General features: G+C 39.5%; 1 long non-coding RNA gene and 1 pseudogene across 1 annotated transcript in view; one reads left to right on the top strand and one right to left on the bottom strand.

Annotated features, from left to right (window-relative positions):
• Positions 1-24,947, bottom strand: part of LOC123388889 — a 367,744-nt gene extending 342,797 nt beyond the window's left edge. Inside the window, exon 1 of the long non-coding RNA XR_006603413.1 lies at positions 24,633-24,947. This is a non-coding gene — a long non-coding RNA (uncharacterized LOC123388889). The remainder of the gene's footprint in view (positions 1-24,632) is intronic.
• LOC123388888 lies at positions 19,697-19,970 on the top strand (annotated as a pseudogene).
• Positions 24,948-25,394: the final 447 nt, after the last annotated feature.

Below are 25,394 nucleotides of genomic sequence, written 5' to 3'. Positions count from 1 at the left end.
CCATTTAGCACAAGGCAGCTGGAAAGAGGATGCAGGGCTCATTAGCTGATTGTCAAAGCAGAATTATTTCCAGCTTCAGCCATTTGGAAAAAAAGCAGGGGAACTGGGAAGACAGCCCAGCAGGCTGCGAGGAGACATTTCTAGTTCAAGAACATAAAATGGATTTGGATATTACAAATTTAATTCTAACCTTTATTTGTGAGTCACCTCCTGACCATGGATGTTGAAAGAAATGGGGTCATCTCTGACTTGAACGAGACAAGCTCTTAATAGTAACAGGCAATTGAATGATGTTCCTTAACTACATTTCATAACTTTACATCTGATCAATAGTTGACTCACTGGAAGCAGCAGGTTGAAAAGATGATTCTCTCTGACCTAGAAAAGCATGAAGAGTACAGTCCCTCACCAGTAGCAACAGTGAGATGCTCTCTTGTTCCTTCAAGGACTTCAGTGAATTCTTAACCAATGTCATGCTATCTATTGGGCTTCACTTTATGTTCCAGTGTGTGACAATCTATGGATTTCCAAGCTACAGACAAGGCTAATGGTCTCCTGCCTACAGTCCTTTGAATATGGAGTCACCAATGTTTAATCCCAGAAGGCAGGCAAACTTCCTTTCAGATAACTGCTGAAGTCCACATAAGATGATGTGCACAGGAATACTTTAAAAATAAATATATAAGTTATATAGGCACAGAATCTAGACATTTTTTAAATAAGAATAGGCAACTTTGGTGAAGGAAAAACCAAAGCTCTACAAACAATAGTTTTTCCAGAAAAAGCAGAATATGAATCTTGGACACATTTGGATTTAAGACTTTTTTTTTTTTAACATGGTTAACTACCTTTATCTCAATTATCTCAATTAAAATACAGTTGTCATTTTATTGCTGTTAAGGCTTTCCATTGATTTAGAAAAGGTACAAACACATTACAGATGTCATTTGCTCATTATCCTTACCCTCCACTTGTACATTTAACTGTTTAATTATTATCTGTTCTCCATTACTTTCAGCTTCAGGTCAAGAAAGAAAAGGTGAGAAAAGGCAAAGAAAATCCATCAATAAATTTGTATCCCTGAAGACTGAAGGAAGAATTACAGTTTCTACCAGCCAATGTCTTCTGTAACAAGGAATCTAGATATTTCAAAGGCAGAATAAAATAGAACCATGTAAAAATGCCCATTGAAATCTGTTTTAAGTAATTTGGGATTATTTGGAGCTGTGATTTTTAGGTTGCTACATACACAGGAAAAAAACAAAAAAGTATTTCCAAAAATCAACAGTATGATTTCTGCATGGTAAGGTAACGTGATACAATTATGTATTTACAAAAAACATATATAATTTTTAAATCTGGGTAAAAAGCGGTACACCTTTTTAAAGAACACATTGTACATCTATAAAGACTCACACAGAGTTTGTCTTTTGTACAACCACTCCAATACAGACTTAAAATTTTACTTGATTCCAAAATGTGTAGGTTCCTTTTGAATTTAATAACCAGCATTTATGACAGTACCTACTTGAAGAAGAAAAAGCAACTCAATTTTGCCTTTGAGAAACAAAGTGGATTTTCTCCACAAACAAAACGAGTGTAATAAAAGCCAAATGTCTTAACAGAGTGTTCATGATTTAAAAAATGAAACAAAACAAAACAACAAAAAAAATCTACCTTAAGTCATCTTTAAAGTAAGCAGTTTCAAATCATATGGTATATGTAACAACTGGTTGAAAACATTTTACTTGAATATAATCTAACACATGCAGATACTATTTTTTAGTGGAAGTACACTTTACCTAGCATTATGGATATAATGCATGTTGATTAGTTTCTTCATACTCCATTATGAATGATTAGCTCTGATCCTTGCAATGGGAGCCTAAATCTGCACCCAAGAAAATGATGCCAGAGTACCTTTACTTTCAGATCTTCACTGCTTCAAATCAAGGGAAAGGACTTTGAAGTTGAGATGATTCCCATTGGCCTGGGTACCCACCAGTCTCCAAATTTATCACAAGAAAAATACAACCTCAGTAAAATCCAAACAATAGTGATTGTGATCATTACCAGCATGTTTCAAATATTCTAACTTCGAGACACAAGTCCCAAGAACAGTTTTGCTGGTCTTGGTTATGCCACTTGGATTCACATCAGTGATGTGGGAAGCTCTAAGCTGTTACTTTTCATGTTTCTACCACACTCAGAATACAATGAAAATCCCTCTGGTCAGTATAAATAGGATTTTATTTTATTTTTTTTTTAAGATTTTTATTTATTTATTTGACAGACAGAGATCACAAGTAGGCAGAGGCAGGCAGAGTAAGAGGGGGAAGCAGGCTCCTGCTGAGCAGATAGCCCGATGCAGGGCTCGATCCCAGGACCCTGGGACCATAACCTGAGCTGAAAGCAGAGGCTTTAACCCACTGAGCCACCCAAGCGCCCCTATAAATAGGATTTTAAAACTGAAATGTTCATGGTATAACAAATGCAGGACAAGAATCCCCCTGAAGACCTCTCTTTCTGGGTTCCTAAGAACAGAGACATGAAGTTATATTTACATAAGATCTGATCAGAAAAAAAGTAAGTCAAAACACAGCGTTTTCTTCTGTTGCACACTGAGTACCATTTCCATGAAAATCAGGGGAAGACAGATTTCTATTCCAGAAATATTGTGCCGGGGAGAGAGTGGATAGAAGAGATGTGGGTACAACTGTAGCAACAATGGCTCAGAAACGTTAAATAGGGACTGGAGGAGATTATACTGAGTGAAATACGTCAAGCGGAGAGAGTCAACTATCATATGATCTCACCTGTGGAGCATAAGGACTAACACGCAGTACACTGGGAGAAGGAGAGGAGAAGGGAGTTGGGGAAAATGGGAGGGGGAGATGAACCATGAGAGACTGTGGACTTTGAGAGAGAGACAGTTTTGGAGGAGGGGTTGGGTGAGCCTGGTGGTGGGTATTAAGGAAGACATATATTACATGGAGCACTGGGTGTGATGCATAAACAATGAATCTTGGAACTCTGAAAAAATGAAAGTTTAAATTTAGAAAAAAAAAGAAATATTAGAAGGCCTTCCCAATAGCTTTATGAAATAAATGCTGTTACTTCTCATCCGAATTTTATGGATGAAGGAACAGAGGAAGAGAAAGAAGAGTGATGACATCAGGTTAGTAACTAGGAGAACTCTGTCTAAACCCAAATCTAAAGCCAGTCAAAACTCTTATTAACTGTCCCATCTTTCAAAACATTCCATACATTGCCACTAATTTTCTGTGAACAAGAGACCACATTGTTCTAGGGAATCTCTGACTACAGTCTATGTCTGGGGTACTGACATCTCTGTGAAACCTCCATCACCTTCTCTCAGATCACTGGTCCCCTCTGCACCAGTATCTAGCAGAAAAGAGAAAGGAAGTATGGTGTCATTTTCATGAAGTTTATGGAACCAGGAGCAAGGTGAATGAAGAAAGAACTTTTTCTATTACTCAAGTAGCTCCTAAAACTTGCAGGGATCATTTTAAATACCAGCCTTGCCATGGATCTTGCCCAGGCTACCTATTCCATAGATGAAGAAAGGGGTAGGCTCAGTGACTCAAACAAATTCACAGTTTGCCATAATACTAGGACCAGTCCTCAGGTCACCCATCTTCCAGACCACTGTCTCTGATTATCTCCTTCACCTGCCCTCCCTCCCAGACCCGATCAGACATTTCTGGAGGGGATTATGCTCCATGAAATAAGTCAAACAGAGGGTGGTGAATGCACACTCTACTTGGCATCATTGTTCGTAAACAATGAGCCAGGTTTTTTTTAATGAAGTTACTTCACATAACAATATGTATTTCCAGCTTCTCTTGAAAAGGAAGATGATGAGAAAGGGCAGGAAGAAGAGGACGACGAGATTCAAAAGACCCAATCAGACATTTCTGTGTAGCATCAATTCACAGGACAATGGACATGAAGTCTGTAATTCACAGCAGCTAATGCCACTCACCACTATAGCCCAAGTATTTGATCTTTCCTGGTTGGCCCCATGGCAGCATTCCTCTAGGGTTAGCCTATGAATATTGTGGGGGTCATTAATATTCTCCATCCAATATTCCTATTGGCTTCTCAGGGACGTATTAGCATTGTACTTCCCTAAGCCCTTGAGCTTATATAGGCCATGAATTCACTTTGGCCAAAGAAATGTGGAGAATAAATGGCATAGAACATACTTCTATAAAGAACTTCTCAAACTCAATACCCAAAAACAAAGAAGTCAAAAACTGGACAGAAGATATGGACACTTCTCCAAAGATGACATACAAATGGCTAACAGACACACACAAAAAAGTGTTCATCATTAGCCATCAGGGAATTTCAAATCAAAACCACATTGAGATAACCACCTTATGCCAGTAAGAATAGCAAAAATTGACAAGGCAAGAAACAATAAATGTTGGAGAGGCTGTGGAGAAGGGGGAACCCTCCTACACTATTAGTGGGAATGCAAGTTGGTGTAGCCACTTTGGAAAACAGTGTGAAGGTTCCTCAAAAAATTAAAAATAGAGCTACCCTATGAGCCAGCAACTGCACTACTGGGTATTTATCCCAAAGACACAGATGTAGTGAAAAGAAGGGCCATATTCACCCCAATGTTCATAGCAGCAATGTTCATGACAGCCAAACTGTGGAAGGAGCTGAGATGCCCCTCAATAGACGGATGGATAAGGAAGATGTGGTCCATATATACAATGCAATATTGATCAGCTATCAGAAAGGATGAATACCCAACTTTTGCATGGATGTGGATGCAAACTGGAGGGGATTATGCACCATAAAATAAGTCAAACACAATTATTGTATGGTTGCACTTATTTGTGGAACATAAGGAATAGCATGGAGGACATTAGTAGAAGGAAGGGGAAAATGAAGGAGAAGTCAGAGGGGGAGATGAACCATGAGAGACTGTGGACTCTGGGAAACAAACTGAGGATTTTAGTGGGGAGGGTTGTGGGGAAAGTGTTAGCCCAGTGGTGGGTATTAAGAAGGGCACGGATTGCATGGAGCACTGGGTGTTACATGCAAACAACAAATCATGGAACACTGTATCAGAAACTAATGATATACTGTATGGTGACTAAGATAATAAAAAAGAAAAAAAAAGGAATACTTTTCCCCCAACCCAACGATTTTTCAAGGTTTTTCATTTTACTAATTTTATTGTGTAGATATATTTAGTAATCTCAATAGTCAAAATTGTCTTAAGACATATACTCTGAGAATCGCTACTACAATCCTGCCTTATCTTTTTCCTGCTGCCAGTAAGTAACCACTTGTATTCCTTTCAGTTGTATTATGGGAAGAAGTTTTAAATGCCAAGCTGTGATTCACCATTCCTTTTTCCTCTTTGCTATGCTGAAGAACTGCTTGCTCTCAGAGCGTGCATCCAGGAATAAAGATGATGCAAAACTGAGCCCACAGACAGCCTCTGTGGGTTTTTAATGTGAGAGGGAAATAAACCTGTGTTTTAAGCAGAATTTGGGAGCTGTTTGTCACACTTATAATCCAGCCTGTCTTCATTAGTACCACCATGTTCAGAGTGGCAAATAATGCTACCTTTACAAAGGTGCCATGCATGGAATGTGCTGGCTGACCTCTGTGACGTGGGTAAAACAGCCTTGATCTTGAAAGAGCAGGGAGCGAGAAAGGCGAAGTACAATGCAGTCCCTACCGGTGACAGGGTTGTCTGCTCCCCACAGAATTCCTCCACACACTCCTGGAAACTTCACAGAGACCATCATACAAAACTAGCTGACCTTTCCCATCCCAGTCTAAATGGTCATCCCACAAATCTTGGAATGGTAGACTAGGAGAAACCATGAAGTCTACTCTAAGGGGAGGCCAGGTTTTCAGTGTTGTCACCAACTTGCCACCATGATGGAAATAATATTCTGCCCTGTTATCCCTAGCAGCCAGTAGTGACATGGGATCTATGACCACTGGCAGCTAAAGCAACAGAGAAACTCAGTTTCCACTTTTATTTCATTTTAATTACTCTAAGCTTAACTATTCACAGGCAACTTGTGACTACTGTTTGTGGACAGGCTGAAGTGGTTTTTCTGAAAAATTGATGGAGTATCAAGATCATGATTCAAAAACAGCCCCCCCTACAACTCAATGTAGAGCTGTTGTTGTTTTTCAACTCTGTAAAATAATGGATCACCTTGGCTCTTTTTCCAGTACACATCTGAAGAGCAACATCTGTTTACCTCTGGTACTCATGCTGCACACATGAACTCTCCTAGAGCTCTGGGCTAGCATCTCCAAGTAGCTCACTCCCCTGCCAGGTCCTATGTTGTCATTCAAGAATGTGCTTCTGAGTATGTCTGCTCCTCCATGGAACATGATCCTTAAACATAGACTGTCTTTATCTCACTGTAAGCCTTAGGCATACACTTAGTACATGGCTTTGTGTCAAGCAATGTGATTCCGGCAATTCCCTAAAATGCCTATTTATCCTCTCTTTGTATCAACACATGTTCTGAATCACCTTTCCATCTCATTGCTATAGCTTGCACACCTGGACAAAATGAGGTACAAGACATAAAATAATCTATAGGAAAACTAACACATGGGATTAAATTAATATCTGTGTATTTAAGAGTGACAGCCAAGGAGCACCTGCATGACTCAGTCAGTGAGGCAGCAGACTCTTGATTTCAGCTCAGGTCATGATCTCGGGGGTCTGAGATCAAAGCCCCTCATCAGGCTCTGGGCTCAGAGGTGAGTCTACTGGAGATTTTCTCTCTCTGCCTCTGCCCATCCCCTCCCTGCTGGCCAGGGGCTTGCTTGCTCTAAAATAAATAAATAAATCTTTTTAAAAAAAAGTGACAACTGATTTGTTCTTGTGATTGGACACTGGTAAGAGAGGAGAGAGAAAATGGTCCTGGGTTTACCACCTGTGGCAAAATAACCATTACTGAGCATTTACTTTGTACAAAAACTCTATACATTTATTTAATTGCAACACCCTAAAAGGTAGATCCTGTTTATATAACCATTTTTATAGACTTTTGAGATCACATATCCAGTAAATGATGAAGCTGCTCTCAAAGTCAGACAGTGAGTCAATGCTGTCATTTTCTGGGTAAAAAAGGCAAGGTAAAAATTATTAAGAACTAAAAAGCAAGGGAAAAAAGTGCATATCTGTCCTGGATCTGTCATAATTTTCACAAAATTGAGCAAAAACTCAACTCTTCCAAGTTCATTCCTTTTAATAATATTTTTTAAGAAGTTGCTCTTGATCTTTCCCCAGATCACAGGAATACTATTAAAAAAAAAAACTACAGATATCAGATTTTAATCTAAGGTCTTGAACAGACCGTAGGCATGTTTCTTAATGTACATCGCTTGGCCTGCAATGTCACCTGTAAAATGGTGCTAATACTGCCATTTCATAGATTTGTTATAAGGATTAAATGAAATAAGCCACAGAAGTACCTGGCATGGTGCCTACTGCTCTAAGGGCTCAGAAATTTTCATTTTCTCACTCCCTCTCAGCAATAATATCCCAATATTCTAAGTGAAACTGCCTCCATAAATCATTCTTTACCTTTCAGCAAACACTAATTACCTGGAAACACTATGTATGATTCATTTATGATCAGCCATGGTATACAATGAGTAGCCATTATCTGTGCCTTTCATGTAAAGAGTTTGTACCAAATCAATGCATAAATTTCAAGGTATATCCCTGTCTAAGTGGGAAAGAAAACCATTTGCTGAATAGCAATAAGGTCTTAATAGCAAAACTAGGAGTATAACACCGGTTAAGCAGAATGGCAAGGACACACATGGACACTCAACTTTAAGTATATATATATGGATACACACACACATTATATATATATAATGGACATTATAAATTATGTATTATTTCCAAACAATGGGAGATTTGGGGATCAAGCTATGCTTGAGAAATGGAGAAAAGGGGGTGCCTGGGTCACTCAGTGGGTTAAAGCCTCTGCCTTTGGTTCAGGTCATGATCCCAGGGTCTTGAAATCGAGCCCCACATCGGGCTCTCTGCTTAGCGGGGAGCCTATTTCCTTCTCTCTCTGCCTGCCTCTCTGCCTACTTATGATCTCTATCAAATAAATAAATAAAATATTAAAAAAAAAGAAATGGAGAAAAGTAAATATAGAAAACCTCATCTGATGGTATAACTTCACTCAAAAAAAAAAAAAAGTATATATATATGGATACACACACACATTATATATATAATGGACATTATAAATTATGTATTATTTCCAAACAATGGGAGATTTGGGGATCAAGCTATGCTTGAGAAATGGAGAAAAGGGGGTGCCTGGGTCACTCAGTGGGTTAAAGCCTCTGCCTTTGGTTCAGGTCATGATCCCAGGGTCTTGAAATCGAGCCCCACATCGGGCTCTCTGCTTAGCGGGGAGCCTATTTCCTTCTCTCTCTGCCTGCCTCTCTGCCTACTTATGATCTCTATCAAATAAATAAATAAAATATTAAAAAAAAAGAAATGGAGAAAAGTAAATATAGAAAACCTCATCTGATGGTATAACTTCACTCAAAAATGAAAGAATATTTTCTATAAAGGATACTGAGACAACTAGACAACTGTTTATTAAATGTATCTACAGATGGACATATTAATAGACATTTATCTATAAAAAAAGAAATTAAGTTTCTAGAAGCAAACATTGGTAAATATCCTTACAGCTTTTTTTTTTTAGGGTTTTTTTAAAAGATTTTTTTTAAGATTTTTTTTTTTTTTTAGATTTTAAAACATTTTTTTATAATTTATTTATTTGAGAGAGAGAGAGAGTGAGGGAGACCATGAGAGGGGAGAAGGTCAGAGGGAGAAGCAGACTAGCCATGGAAATGGGAGCCCAGTGCAGGACTCGATCCCAAGACTCTGGGGCCATGACCTGAGCTGAAGGCAGTCACTTAGCCAACTGAGCCACACAGGCAACCCTTATAGCTTTCAAGAAAGGAAATTTCTAGGAGGAAATACATTTAAAATACATTAAGAAAAAAATTAAAATGACTACATAAAACTTTTCTTAAAGTAGTTTTACAAATATTAGCAACTGGATTCTAAAATCTACATAGGAACCTAGAAGTCCTGTAATAACCAAAGTCATTTTTAAAAAGAAAATTGGAGTCCTTATCCTACCTGATTTCAGGACTTAGTATAAACCCCAGCAATCAAGGTAATTTGGTTTTGGCGGAAAGATAAACATTTACATCAATGAACCAGAAAGGACATTCCAGAAATAGGCCCACACACAGATGGTCAATGGATTTTTTTTTCCCCAGTAGGGACAAGTCAAATGAATGGGAAAGAGACAATTTTTCAACAAACAATATTCAATCAACTAAATAACCAAAAGAAAAAAAGAAAAAAGAAATAGAACCCTGGCCCTTGTCTTACACCATATACAAAACACGAAACTTGCACAAGGATAACAAGCAAGCTCCGTGGGTTCTCCATGTCTGAGGCATCAGAGAACCCCCAGAGCAGGAAGTGAAAGTTATCAGCACAGAACCTGCCCAGAAGCTGGAATGAGAAATAGGATTAAGAATGATTAATAGGATTAAGAAGAATCAAAATGGTACCTTAGAAGCCCTGATACTTTATTTCATCCTTACTTCAAACTTGGGAGCAAGATACTTTTACTATCTCCACCCTACCAGTCCCCAAGAAGATAACGCTTAACCAGGGCTACACTACCTCTAACTAGGATAGCTGAGATTGGAAGGAAAGTCAGTTGGACCATGTGACCTGCTAATTATCACAGGACACTGTCTTTCCAGCATGACCATGTTCCAAACAAATTAAGGAAAATGTCAGTTGAAGAAAGTTCTATCGCCGATGGAAGAAACATTTGCTATCTTTTCCCCAAACTAAAAGAAATGGTTAAAACCAATGTATTCTTAGCAGGTTACTCAACTACACCCCAGCACAATATCTTAAGGGCTGTGAGCTGTAATCCTCTTCCCACCAGCCTAACCAGAGGTCACTGGCAGAGCTTCCACAAAAGCTGCTCTAATTGTCAGAAAATGCAGACGTTTCCTCTCACCATTTGCTCTACCTGGGATTCACCTGGGGATCACTGAGCAGTCGTCCTGAACTAGAATCTGTACAATCAACATTGCTTGTGGACTGATAGATTCAATAGAAAGAGCAAAGCTATCAAGAGAGTATTCAATTACAATTCTACTTCCCCCCAAAAGTAGGTGATACAGGTAACTTGACTACTTTTGGTGTGAGTTCTATAAAATGCTTGATAACTGTTGATGAGTAGATGTCAACCCAGTAAATGTCCCTGATCATTGGTCTCTCAGATTCAGAAGGGAACAACACAAGCTTGGGGTTCTCCCATCCCCCCAAAATAAAGCAAGTGTGCCAGGCAGTCTTGGCTTCCCAGAGAAGATGGGACCAAAGTGGTCAGCAGGGGTCAGCAGACCTTGAGCCATCCTGTGCATTAGATGTCTGTCCCTTCTCTGGCGTGATCCTGGATCCAGTTCTCCCATTTCTGGGTCCTATCTCTGAGGTCCACTGAGGCTCATGCCAGACTCTACTCATTGCGGTCTAGGATCATGCTGAAATTTTTGCGATGATTGAGGCCACATAGAGAATACCTATGGCCAAATCTGGACCAGAAATCTCTTATAAAAATCTTTTATAAGATTTTTCTTATAAAAATCTCTTTTATAAGAGTTTTTTTAAATCTCTTATACTGGTAGGGTGGAGATAGTAAAATTTTTTTAAATCTCTTATAAAAAATAGATATTTCTATAAGATTGTGAGTACACTATGTCCCTTAAGAAATCATATTATTTAGGACATCTGGGAGACTTAGTTCATTAAGCATCTCTGTTTTGGCTCAGGTCATGATCACATGAGTGCTGGGATCCAGCCCCACATGGGAATCTGTGCTCAGACATCAGTCTGCCTGAGAGTCTCCCCGCCCCCATTCCTCCCCCTACTCATTTGCTCTCTGTTCTTCTAAAATAAAACAATCTTAAAAAAAAAAAAATCACGTACTTTACATAGTAGATCTCAAATGAAATTGGAGATAATCTAGCTTAGCATTTCCCAAATGTCCTTTCTTCATGATTTTTGCTCTGTCTGTATCCTGCCGATATTTTTACCTTTTTTAATTATTATTATTATTGAAGTACAGTTGTATGTACAAAGTTCTATTAGTTTCAAGTGTACCACACAGCAGTTGGACAATTTTCTACAACAGGCAGCGTGACAAATGTTGTTACCATCTGTCACCATACAATGTCACTAAAATCTTACTCACTTTGTCCCCTAGGCTGTACTTTTCATTGCTATGACTTAATTATTTGTAACTGGAAGTCTGCACCTCTTCGTCCCCTTCACCCATTTTGCCTGTCCTTCCAATCCCCCTCCTTTCTGACAACCAACCAGCCAGTTTGGTCTCTTCGAATTTATTTCTATTTTACTTTACTATTTTTTCATTTCTCACCTTTTTTTTTTTTTTTACTTAACATTAATACTCAGAAAACTACATGCTTTATATAGTAATTATATTTATTCTAACATAAAACAAATAAATGAATAATACATTGCATCTCTCACCTAAAATCATCTCTACTGCCATCACTATATACAGATCTCATCTTCGTAAATACTCATCTCCTCCCATATATCTTTTCAGACGAACCAACTGGGTCCCAGGGCTGCTGACATAATTGGTGGCATGGCTGGGACTCTCAGTCAGTTGTCTTGACTTGCAACCCAGGCTGCTTTATAACATGCTGACTCAAGTCCGTGAAGGAAGAGCATGATGGATGGCGCAACTTTAAAAACTGACTGCACTCCTGGGCTCCATGTCGTGATTAAGTGTCTATACAGATGTCTAAGCAAAAACAAAGCAACCCCACCGTTCACACACACACACACACACCCTGCCACACACACACAAAGAAATTCTTCCTCCTTCATGCTTAATTATTTTAGCACATATGCTTCTCCCATCCTCATGTTTTTATCCTTCATCTTCACCCTCACCAGTGTTCTCCTTCATTCAATCTCTGTCAGTGGTAACGACCTCTTCAAAAGTTGGAGCAAAGGCCAAGAGGTTGTACTTTGCCTGCAAATAATCATCTCTGTACCTAGCATTTTTGAGTGATTTACGCTGTTTTTTTAAGGCACTTTCCCAAGTTTTATCACTCTGAATCCTCACAATACTCCTGTACAGTACCTACTTAAGCTACACAGAGTATCTTTTTCAGGATGGCATGCTGGGATCAAAGAGACATCAACCATATTTTTCCTACTAAGGAGAAAGAGGAAAAAGAAAAATTTAGTCAAGAGTTACCATAAAAATATCACAATATATCTGTTAATCGATTCCCCCTTGACCACATGTTTGTACTGCTAACATAAGTGATATGAGTGTATTCATGCCATTCTAGGAAATGAACCCTATTTCAATAAAACGTTCTATTTTACCCATTAAATTAAACGATGGGCTCATGGAAGCTGTCACTGAAGTCAGTTCAACATTCCAGCCCTTCATGAACAGAATAAAGAGTGACAGCCTCTTGATTAGAATGAATTTCTTTTCTATGGAACCACATGCAATATCCGTCTCCCTAATGGTTCTAAAGTCCTTGAAGTAGTGGCTATGGCAGTCAAAGGAAACAAACAAGGCTCCCAGGAGGGGACAAAATTTTTTCAGCTAGAACCACAAGAGCTCTGGAGGAAAAATAATTCCTTACCACATACCAGACAGACACATGGACAATGTTGGGGACCAAAGGCAGCCTCTTCAGCAATTTGATCATGCTTAATGTTGTCAGCCCAAGATATGGGATCTAGTAACCTAGGAATACAGGTCCCACACACACCCCAGGTCCCACTGGGTGGGTTTCATCAAGTAAATCTCTCTTTAAACAAAACACACACACAGCTGCTTTTGAAAGTTCACCAACTTTTAAAGGTCAGTTATAAATTTCCACAGCATACCATGTAGAAGCCTGACGAGCTTCAGAGTAAATGTGACTCTCTAATTGACACCTTCTTCACGTGGAAGAGTTCACTCACCTCAACCTGACCTAGCATTTGCCAGTTCATCTCTCTCCCACCACCAATTACACTTTGTGGGAATAAATTTTAGTGGTTCTGCAATGATTATATTAGACCATACAATAAAGTCTTTGCCTTTCTGTGAACTCATAATACAACATCTTGAACTCTGGTCTCCCATCACCTCTCTTCACTCTACTATTAGTTCAGGTCCAACATATCCCTTGGCTTCTCTTCCTTCTCCAATGCTGAGTCACTGTGCCTGCCCATTTATAAATGATGCTAAATAAAATATAAAAAATGAAGGGGTGCCTGGGTGGCTCAGTGGATTAAGCCGCTGCCTTCAGCTCAGGTCATGATCTCAGTGTCCTGGGATCGAGTCCCGCGTCAGGCTCTTTGCTCAGCAGGGAGCCTGCTTCTCTCTCTGCCTGACTCTCTGCCTACTTGTGATCTCTCTCTCTGTCAAATAAATAAATAAAATCTTTAAAAAATATATATAAAAAATGAAACCTGCTGGAAAGTGCCCCTTTCCAAACCACACACTGATTAAAAAAATTTTAATACTTATGACAAAAAGATATGTTGGTACCATTAGAATATAAGGAGGTCTTTAAAAATTAGAGAATAAAGCAAACACCCTGTAGGAAAGACTTTGGCAGACAACATAGGGCACCAAGTTACATGTGTAAATTACTGGTAAGTGTAAACCACTCAAAATTAAGTAATCAGCAATCAAATGTATCAATTTTAAAAATAAGACATTTCCTGTCTGGTGATTGGCCTATTTTTAAAAAATACTAATTCCCGGTTTTGGCTATGGTATGAGAAAATAAATTCTCCTAATATGTTTGTGGGAATAAAAGTTGGCCGGCTCTCTATGGAAGGCAACTTGCAATGTATTTAAGCAAAGTTAGAATGAGCACCCCATGTATTAAAATACTTGCATTCTTAAAAATTATCCTGAAGGGGGTTCCTGGGTGGCTCAGTGGGTTAAGCATTTCCCTTTGCCTCAGGTCATGATCCTGGTTATCCTGGAATGGAGCCCTACATAGGGCCCCCTGCTCAGTGGAAAGCCTGCTTCTCCCTCTCCCACTCCCCCTGCTTGTGTTCCCTCTCTAGCTGTGTTTCTCTCTGTCTAATAAATAAATAAACTTTAAAAAAAAAAATAGAACTTCCCTATGACCCTGCCATTGCACTCCTGGGTATTTACCCCAAAGATACAGATGTCGTGAAAAGAAGGGCCATCTGTACCCCAATGTTTATAGCAGCAATGGCCACAGTCACCAAACTATGGAAAGAACCAAGATGCCCTTCAACGGACGAATGGATAAGGAAGATGTGGTCCATATACACTATGGAGTACTATGCCTCCATCAGAAAGGATGAATACCCAACTTTTGTAGCAACATGGACGGGACTGGAAGAGATTATGCTGAGTGAAGTAAGTCAAGCAGAGAGAGTCAATTATTATATGGTTTCACTTATTTGTGGAGCATAACAAATATCATGGAGGACAAGGGGTGTTAGAGAGGAGAAGGGAGTCGGGGTAAATTGGAAGGGGAGGTGAATCATGAGAGACTATGGACTCTGAAAAAAAATCTGAGGGGTTTGAAGTGGCAGGGGTGTGGGAGGTTGGGGTACCAGGTGGTGGGTATTATAGAGGGCATGGATTGCATGCAGCACTGGGTGTGGTGAAAAAATAATGAATACTGTTTTTCTGAAAATAAATAAATTGAAAAAATTATCCTGAGGAAGCAGCAAAGATGAAACAAAAATTTCTATGAAGGGTTACTCCTATTATAGCAGTACTTATCACATTATAAATTTGGAGACAGGGGTCTGAAATTATTGAACTGGTTAAATGAATTATGTTATATAGAATGTGATAGAGCAATTAAAAATAGTCGTGTAGAATTATTAATGTGTACAACATGTAAAAATGAAAGGTAAATCACATACTCTAACATATACAGAATATTTTTCATATAAGAAATATTGAGGGATGTTTGGGTGACTCAGTCGATTAAGTGCCTGACTCTTGGTTTCAGCTCAAGTCATGATCTCAGGGTCAGGAGATCCAGCACCATGTTGGTCTCTCTCTTGCTCTACCCACCTCTTTCTCTCTCTCCCACCCCTGGCTTTCTAAAGAAATATATTTAAGCTGTAAGGGTTTTTGCTTTGTGATTTTTTCAAAAATTCCAAATTTCTGTAACACACAGGTATAGTTTTCATCATCAGATTCAAGGCGTATGTACCATGTCCTTACTCAATCAGCATCAATGCCCCAGATACACATTATTCAATCCATTTTATCTACCTTGGATATTTTTTAAATGTTATTTCATATGGATGAAAAACTCAATGCACTCCCACGTGGCATGATCATATTTGTACCCATTCCACTCACAGGAAGGTTCCACTTCAAGCTCATGAGAAGTACTATATAGATGGAAGGGGCGCCCAAAAATATTAACCTGGGACACAAAATCTGAGCACCCAAAGCTAACTGTCCTCTCAAGTGTGTTATGTTTTCCATGGTGGCCAATTAGAATACGCTCTATAGAGGATCCTGACACTTAATTTTTCTCTCATCTTCATAAGCCAATCAATAGGTCAGAAGCTGTAGATATCCTTCAGACACAGAGTGAGTCATTCTACATCAACAATCCAGGGTCTCAGTGTCAGAGACACTGAGTCCAGTCTTTAAACTCTTCTATTTAAGGCCATAAGTAATCCTGAGGCAATGATTCAGATGTCCTGGCCTTAATGGATGAGAACTGGGAGACCCTGTGCTCTATTTCCTTGTGCCATTTCTCCATTAAAACCATGCTCTGAGTCGTTTTCTAAAGAGCCCTAGAGAATTGGGCAATTCATTGAATTTGCTCTGCTGCATTAAAATAGCAGTCCACAGGGTACCACTTGTACTTCATTCCAGAGATCAATGGCGCACTCCATCCAATGCAGAAGAAATTCACAGTCATCCTTTTGCACCAGAGTTTGAGTCCGAGGTCAGTTTCAAATTTCACTCCCAACCATATGGCTATTTCCTCAGGAGTAAGTCGTCCGTGGGCAGTGATCAAAAAACTGAGCCATGGACAGAAAAGCAAGTGCCGCCATGGGTCCTGCAGCATTTTCTGGGAAAGTGAGTACCTTTCAGAGGACTGAAATACAATACTTGAGCTATTTTCATCCCAATCTTCAATGTGATTTGACTTAAAAATTTCTACATGTGATGACTTCATAAAGAGTTGGAAATACGAGTTAAAGCTCAATGAATGCCTTTAATACTAGTAGGACTGGTTTTGAGGTTGTAGTTGAGGAGGTGATGGAGTGAATTTTTTTGAAGCCAACGGCATCATCTTACTTCCCTAAAGTAATGAAATATGTAAGACACTGGTCGTGCCTGTAAGAAACAATGGTGCCTCCCTAAGTGTTATCAATAGCGGCCCAAATGCCCCTGCTGAAATCTCAGTATTTATTTAAATTAATAGCCTGGATCAGTCACTCTTTCTAAGCAGATCTTGTCTGCTTATTATTTCTTTTCTTTAGTCTGCTTTAGAAGGAAGACCAAATGTGAAGCAAATTGGACAACTTGAGCCAATCAAGAAATGTCCTAGGGATCAGCTGGTTTTCTCACAGTATACTCTTTCTTTCTTTTCAGCTAGTCCTGGGCTTGGCTTTGATATTGAGACAAGAGGTTAGTCAAGGATGGGAGATTATAGCCATGTACACTTAAACAGCAATCAAGCCCCAGATAGATGTACATTATGTCATCAATTTGATCTTTTCCCTGTGGCAAGCAGCTCTCAACCACCCATCTTTATTTCAGGGGAAATGGCCAAACCCAATTTCACAAGTAAAATAAAGTCCATTTTCCCCATGAGGTAGCCATTTATAAACAGGATGCCTGGCCTTGAAATAGAAGGGGCTTTATTCTTAGACAAAAGGTCAGAGACATCTGGCCTCAATATTGTGTTCTGTTGGCAATAAAACATTTTCTCTCTTGGAAAACTTCAATGTTGAGGACCAGTTAGGAAAATTTCCAGTCTTGTCCTAGTTAACAGAGCTAAAATTTATTCTTAATATTTGTTCTCTTATAATTTAATAGGAGTCTAACAATATCCAACTTCCTTTTAGCATTTTGCATCAAAGTATAATAAAAAGATACGGTAAAGGGGCTTTTAGAGAGGATAAAAACTTTATGAGCATAAAGTCTCTAGTTAAATGCTTGTGGATGCTTATTTAGCTGTTTTTCTTCATTAAATATGAATTATAGCTCTTTAAATGCTGATTTGGAAATCAGGAAGGTTTAGTTTTACTCTACTGCTTTATATCCACAGGCAACATAAATCTATGTAAAAGCTGATTTAAGAAAGCAACTTGGGGAAGCAAATTGCTGGTGATTTGATCCCTTGAATTTTGCATGCTACATAATCAGAATCAGGTTGTACTGAGTACCAAAAAGGTTCGTTTGAACGTGACTGAAAAAGAAAATTATTCCTTAAATGTCACAGGATGGGTAGTGGTGGAGCTCAGGGTTAAGCTGCAAAACTCAGCACATGTTTCAAAATCCAAACAAGGCCCCATCAGAGACAGAGAGGGTAAGGAGAAAGTCTGAGGTGTTTTTTTTAAACATCTATAGGTTGGCTTCTTCATTGGAAAATATTCCTAATTAGTAAAACCACAACCCCAAATGCAGCAATACATGTGGATTATCATTTTAATACTAAAAGCAAACTAGTTTTGTTCATATAACATTAAACTGATCATTATGAATAGGACAAGATCTTGTTCTCACATTCAGCAAAGTGGACTCTTTGAGATGAAGGTTATCCTCATTCACCAAGCCACTATTTCGTAGTCTTCCACAAAACAAAAAAAGAAATGGGGTAGAGACATCCCTATTTCCAGCTCACCCTACAGTAATTTATTATCCAAAGGGACATCAGGAATTGATGGAATTGAAAACTATTGTATAACATTGACAGGGTTGTTTTAATACTTCTCTCAATCTGTGGTGACAGAAACTGATTTACTTCCCATTTGCCAGCAAGAGAAAAATGGACTTTCTACGCACTATGTACTAACACACAATCTCCCTCCCAACTCCCTAACTACAAGGCAAAATCAACACACACGCACACAGGCAGACTTTTCATCTTTCTTGTTTATTGCAGGATTCTCAGCAACAGACTCTAGTACTTAAATTCATTCTTTTGACTTAATAACCATGTGTCCAATTGTACAGCATATGACCCCATCAATTTCAGCTATTTAAACAAGCACATTCTATGACAGCAATGCCTGACAGCTTTTTGTTTGGCTGACACATAAATCCCCTTTGCCAACCCCCAACAGCACAGGTAGATTTCAGTATATTTTTTTTTAAATAAAGCAAAAAAAAAAAAAAAAAATAGGCACATTTTCAAAGCCTTCCATTTTTTTACTAGTAAATCAGAATCAATCATTCAGAGTGAAGTCAGTATTTTTTTGCTTTAATTTTTTTTTTGCCTTCAAAGGGTAAAGAAAAATTATACAGTTGTTATTTCATCAAAAAATGGAATTTTTTAGCCAACTTTCAGAACTCAAGCTGGAAAGGTGGCAAGAAAAACAAGCAAACTTGCTAATGCAATTTTATTACTGTGTATTGTGGCAATCTTTCAATGAAATTACTGTAGTTATATGAAAGATTCTACTGGACAGGAACCACTCCACTGGTGAAGCATGATGGTTACAGAAGTTATTTCAGGAAAAAAAAAAAAAAGTCTCCTTTCTCTTCAATCTAAACCACTCTGGACATGTTTTAAACAAATTCCAACCTACTTGCACATCAAAGATGTTGTACTGACAAGACTACTACCTACTTTAAGATAAGGAATAGAGAAACTAAGTTTGAGGCAACAGAGAAGTAGATGTGAAAACATAAGGGCAGGGCTGCCTGGCTGGCTCAGTCAGTAGAAGGTGTGACTCTGGATCTCCAGGTCAGGAGTTCAAGTCCCACATTCAGTGTTCAGATTCAAGCTACTAAACAAACCAACAAAAACAAAAAACAGAAAACAAGACAAAAAAAAGGGGGGGGGGAGAAGGAAAAAAGGGCTGTAAGCCACTGCTTAAGAAACCGCCCCCCCCAAAAAAACACAAAAGGACTACATCACTCAGTATAGGTAAGATAACAATTACACAGATTAAATAACCAATTCTTTGAAATTTCCCAAACTCTCCCCTGAAGAGTGGTTATTATGGAGAACCCAAGTAAAAGTAGTTATCAAGTTGCTTAACTAAGACTCAGTTATAACTAAGGATTTTCTTAATAAACTGGCATAATTCAGTTGTCTCTGGCAACAAAGTAAGATATTTTTCCCAACAAGGTAAATAAGTTGTTGGAAGAAAAGGAAAAATACACAGAATAGTCTCAGTCCTGTCATTTAATGCATTGCTCTAAATCATGGGGGGAGGTAGGTAGAGGAAATTTGTTTTTCTTTTCAGGTAACTCCCCCACCTTCCCTCACCTCACCATAAGGGATTCTCAAGTTCTCCAGAGAGAATGGGTTCTTAGTTGAGGCCTAAATCCTGTCATTATAGGATGATTCTTCAGCCAATATGTGAACCAGCATGGATGTTTCTCTTTCTTCATATGATGGGATCTAAACTTATCCAAAAAGCTAGAGAGGCCCCATCTGTTCCCAATGGAATGGCAAAGTATGCAACAATAGTTGCATCTGGATTACTTAAATTAAAGAACAGGGGAAATCCTAAAATGTCTGTTTACCTGATCCACCACGTGCGTGTGGCAGAAGGCTTTGTTGTGGGAGCAATGACTCTTGGTATGGGCTATTCCATGGATAAGGAATTCTGGGCAAAGCCTAAACCTTAGGAGAAGCGGTCTTGGTTTTGTTGCTGGTGCTTGCTGATGCTTGTTAGGCATCTCATATTGCATTTTTATGTTCATGTTGAAAACAAATCATTTGAATGGGTCAGACAATAGCACAGTAATTTAAATATTGGCTTCCTTTCTTGCAGCTTGATTTGCCTAGTAACCAAATTACTAGTGACCAGTTAACTAGCTAGGTCATTCAGGGGAGTCCAATTAGCACAAAAGAAATACGTCTCTTCTAAATGCACTTGATAGTAGTAAAACACGCTCCTTTTTAAACTCTTCTGTCAAAATTCGTTAGAAGAGAACAATATGGCAATCCTGGAGTACTCCAGTTACTGCAGAATATCACATGCTTTTGATGTTATGTGGGAATCCCATTTAACATTTCTCTAGATGTTTTGCAGACTGAGTGAGTACTTCACATTTTAGGGCTGGATGGCTCTTAACCCTTTCAGAACACTGCATGGAATACAGTATTATAAGCTTCCCCACAACCGAAAGTACGTGTATTTAAACCAAACCCAGAAAGCTGCTAACAGCTGCTTAGAAGTAATATATATTTCAGAATCATACTTGTAAATATGAGAATAACTTCACTGTGGATCCCAGTTTAGCATTTTTTTGTAACTACAGGGTTGTATTTACACTGTTGTTGTATTAGAGTAATTTTTAAATGTTAACTTGAAATAGAAATGTGCATTTTAAGTACTAATGCAAAGGTAAATGAAAAACACTTTTTAAATGTATGACATTTGTCTCTCTGTAAGATTCATAAATGTTAACAAATTACCTATACTGAAATGATTAATGATTTATCAGCAAGGTGGTTTGGTCAGACATTACACAGAAATGTTGGTATACTACAGGATGCTTTATTACCATTGTGAAATGTTCTGGTCTAACGTGAATGTATGTTCTATCTACTAAATACAGTCTCTCGTGATGCACAGTCATACTCCTGACTTTTGTTGAGGCATCCTACTCATCTGACTCCTCATTCAGAATCTTTTGTCTAAATCTTATATCCTCTTTTTGGAAGGGAAAAAAAAAATCATGTGATCCACACACTGGCCTCCATTAAGTCATAGCTCAGAGGTTGCTGAACGAGTGTATTCATGGATAGAACTAGGAGCTATATTTTATTTCTATTCAAATGGATGCCTGGGTGGCTCAGTCATTAAAATGTCTGCCTTTGGCTCAGGTCAGGATCCCAGGGTCCTGGGATCAAGTTCACAATCGGGCTCCCTGCTCAGCAGGAAGTCTGCTTCTCCCTCTCCTACTCTCCTTGCTTGTGTTTCCTCTCTCACTGTGTCTCTCTGTCAAATAAATAAATAAATATCTTAAAAAAAAAAAAAACTTTCTTTAAAAAAAAAGAAGAGAGTTTACTATAACCTGGCCTTTCCTCAATTTCCAAAGCATTCAACTGAGCCTGAACTATGCTTACTATTATACATGGATTACATATATGTATGGCATAAGACAAAATGTCCTAACACTTTCTTGGAAGTTAATTCAGAACAGGAAAGGAAATCACTGGTGTGGAAGAGAGAGGGAATGAGAAAATATCCATGCCCATTCTAGTAAGGACTGTGAACAAGAACAGGGCTGAATTTCACTTCCTTCTCCTGCTGTCCCCATTGCTTCCAAGGGAAGGATGTTGACCAGCGATTGTTAAGATCAGTTGGGAAATCAGAACCTTACTAAGGATGGACCTCAACTAGAAGCAGGAAAGGCCTAGCCAACCCCTATTCACCTGAGAACTTCCCAATCTCTTGGAGACATTTAAATAAAGAATGCTCACTAAACCCATTATACTTCTTCTTGCCTCTTCCCGGTCACATTAATTCATTATGCATTACTGAAGTAAACAGAGAAACAGGTATTTTATAGTAAAGAGTTTTTTTCTTTATTTCAAGGTGGATATCCTCATCTTTTGAAAGTGATCCTCAATTTAAATTGGCAAGTTCATGAAGTATCTACTATATATTATGTAATAAAGTCCCGGTTGGAGTACAGTTTCAATAAACCTAGCATTTAATATAGATAAGATACTACAAAAAGATAATTCAGATCCAGATCAAAGATACAGAAACTCTCTAATAGGAGACCTAAATCAAGAAGAAAAAATGTGAACTTCTGTATCCGTGGAACAAAGTAAGACTCTTAAAGAAATACTAATAAATATCTGTAATTATTTAGAGTAGGGGTTATTCAGTTGGAGGGATCAGCAAACCTAGATTTCAAAGACTTCTTTGTGGAGGCCATAATTTGAAAAAGGATGAGAAGTAAATTGTCTAAGACTGATGAATCACAGAACTGTATCCCTTAAACAAATAAAAGTTTATATGTTAATTTAAAAAAAGAAAAGGAATCCCAGGGTCCTGGGATCGAGCCCCACATCTGCTCAGCAGGGATCCTGCTTCCTCCTCTCTCTCTGCCTGCTTCTCTGCCTACTTGTGGTCTCTCTCTCTGTCAAATAAATAAATAAAATCTTAAAAAAAAAAAAAAAATCCAAGTCTTTCCTAACCCAATTTGCCACTCTCCAAGAAGGATTCTGGGATTCTAGAAATCTAGTTAACCATTAACGCTTTACACCACATTTGATAAAATTCCATCCTTAGGAAAACACTGAATTTTGTGGTGTTTTACAGGTCGATAAAGGGAAGCTGCCTGACTTCAAATTTTGTAGGTAATAAGTCATGCAACTAAAAATGAATCCAAGTCCTTCTTCTTCAAGTCCAGAATAAGAAGCAGTATTTCTCCTAAATAAACACAAGAACTGATGGTGACCATGAACCATTCATTTAAAATATAAAAGGGGGAATGAGCCCCATTTGGAAAATTTATGTAATAACTCAGGATGAAAAATCTTCCACACTGAGGATCTCTGTAAGTCAGAATGGCACAGAGCCAGGTCTGGCATAGACCTGAGTGTGTCTCTTGGGCCACTCTAGTGCAGACCTAAAATCCTTGTTCTAATTGAAGTGAAACTCAAGTGACTTTTGTGTTGGAGCCATGGTGGGATAGCAGTGGGGAAATGTGAACTTTCCTAACGCCTTCTTAGTTCTTAGTTGATGAATGCTGATAAAAACTGGCCTGACAGAGAAGAAAAAAGAAATAAAATACAGTACCAATAGAAAGAAAAAGAAAAAACCACCATTCCCTTCCCACCTTCCAGTTATGATGTCTCAGTTTCATTAGGATTGTGAAGAAAAACGAAATCTCTTCAAGCCTAATGCAAAATTGTTTATCCCTTTGTAGCAATATCAGGCTCCACTCAGAAGAGGCAAGCAAAACAGCATTTTGGAGTTTATGAGGAAAATCATTTTCTAATTTTCTCAGAATTCAAATGAAAGCTGTGGTTTGAAGCCACTGAAACAGAATTAAATGTGAAGTATAGAAGGGATTAATTTCATAAATTTCTTAAGTTGTTGATGGAACCATCTGGCAGTTTGAGAGATAACCATTAAAGTCTATACAAGAAAATTTCTTTCTGTAAGATTATAATGACTAAATATTATAACAGCAGGAGAATAAAAACTAATGCATATTTTATCATTGAAAACAAACACTCTGGACTCTACAGTCATGCGGAATTTCGGCTCACTTCTAAAGGAAACCAGCTAATGGGAGATAGGCCCCTTCAAAAACCTCAGAGGTACCCCTTCACGTGATCTCAGAGGCCTGCCGAGGAATATTCCCCTGCACTTCTCTGAGGACAACTGTGACCCAGAGAAGTTGGTGACAACCGGTGTCAAGTCTAAATGGTACCTATGAGGTTTGAATTAAGATCATTCTTGCTCAAACACTATATTCCACAAAATCGCACTGCCGCCTATAGCAATCAACACTACCTGGCAGGTGTAAGTGAGGACTAGGAACTTCATCTTAATTACCTACCCAGGTGTTTCTGGCCAATCTGAGAATCAATGATTTGCCAAGTGTTTTCCAGATCATTCTCCCTTCTGTTTCTCAATGCAGTCCTGATTGAATTATCATCACTATTCTTAGAGACTAGGTTCCATTTCAAAGTAACTGGGCTCACAGACAAAAGCCATATACCTTATGCTTGGATTTCATCAGAATCCCCCAAGAAGCCAGGAAAACATAAAGACACCTTGACACCACCCCCCCACCCCCCCACCCCACCCCCCCCCCGGGGAAAAAAAAAAAGCAGTTCCCTCAGATTGAGCCCACATATCCATATTTTAATCAAGTCCCCAAGTGTTCCTAATACCTCTTTAAATCTGATGTCTCCATCTAGAACAGGTGGTCAGACAGCCTTCTCAAACCCAAGTAAGTGGGACTGATGTCCACCTCCAGCATGTGTGGGGTGGGCAGCTTCACACAAATCGTTTCCCCTCTTTATAATTTTTTTTTTTTTTTGGCCTGAAAAATGGAGGTCATTCATAGCCAAGCCATAAAATTCTTACAAGGACCAATGAATGCCTGTGTTCGGAAGAGAGTATGGGGCACCACCTCCAGGTCAGCAATTGTTCATCCATGACTGCTCTGAAAGTCCCACAGCTGGAGAGCTGAGCGAGGCTTCCAGAGAAAGTACCCAGTACAAGCTCTTTCAGGGCAAGGCTGCTCCCCACAGATGCCCACCAGGACTCGGGAGACAAAGGACGTGTCAGACAGGAACAGGGTTTTAAATACCTGAGCTCTGCACAAAGGGACGGATGGCTGCCGGCTGCTGGGGGGGCAGGGCGGGAACCCCCCCCCATCCTTTGTCGAGCGCAGTCCCCCCTCTATCTTCACCTCAGCCTCTCGGGAGGCCCCTCCACGAACACCTCACCCGGCTCCTTCCACGGCTCACTCCCGACACAGCTCCGGCAAGCAGTCAGTATTTTCCTCACCGGGCTCACAGGAGTGATTCGAAACAGCCTTGGAAGCCGTCAGTCCTCACACAGCCGCGCCGCTAGCACAACCTCGATCAAATACGCCAGGGGTGGCGCGGACAACCGGTCTGAGGCGGTCTGGCCCCGGATGTAGAAACCTTCCAGGCCAAACGACGTAACAAAGGCCACGCAGTGGGTAAGCGGAACCACGGAGACGGCGGAGGGCCCGGGATTCGGAACCTCAGGAGCTCCCAGGGTGAAACGTGCGACAGCCCCGCGCGCCGCGCTCAACGCAAGCAGAGACGGGAGCAAGGCCCAGGCCACCACACACGGGAAGGTGGCCACTTTCACAAACAAGGAAGCCGGCTTACGGGGCTCGTCATGGGGGGCAAGACGAGGTCTTCGTACCTGCCACCGAACCTTCAAGTTTCTATGGAAGCCTTCCCTGGCTTCAGGCGTTGACCCTCCGGAGGATCTCCGCCACACGAGCTCCCAGGAGACTGCGTGTGTCCTGGAAATCAGCTGCTCGCGAGATAATTGTAGGCAGCTGTGCCCAATCCAAGGCTGGGGAGGGGTGAGG

Source organism: Mustela putorius, unplaced genomic scaffold (assembly GCF_011764305.1).
Source record: "Mustela putorius furo isolate JIRA1106 unplaced genomic scaffold, ASM1176430v1.1 tig00003923_pilon_pilon_pilon, whole genome shotgun sequence".
In the NCBI taxonomy this organism is placed as follows: domain Eukaryota; kingdom Metazoa; phylum Chordata; class Mammalia; order Carnivora; family Mustelidae; genus Mustela; species Mustela putorius.
The sequence above is the reverse complement of the archived record's forward strand: the minus strand, read 5'-3'. Positions and strand labels throughout refer to the sequence as shown.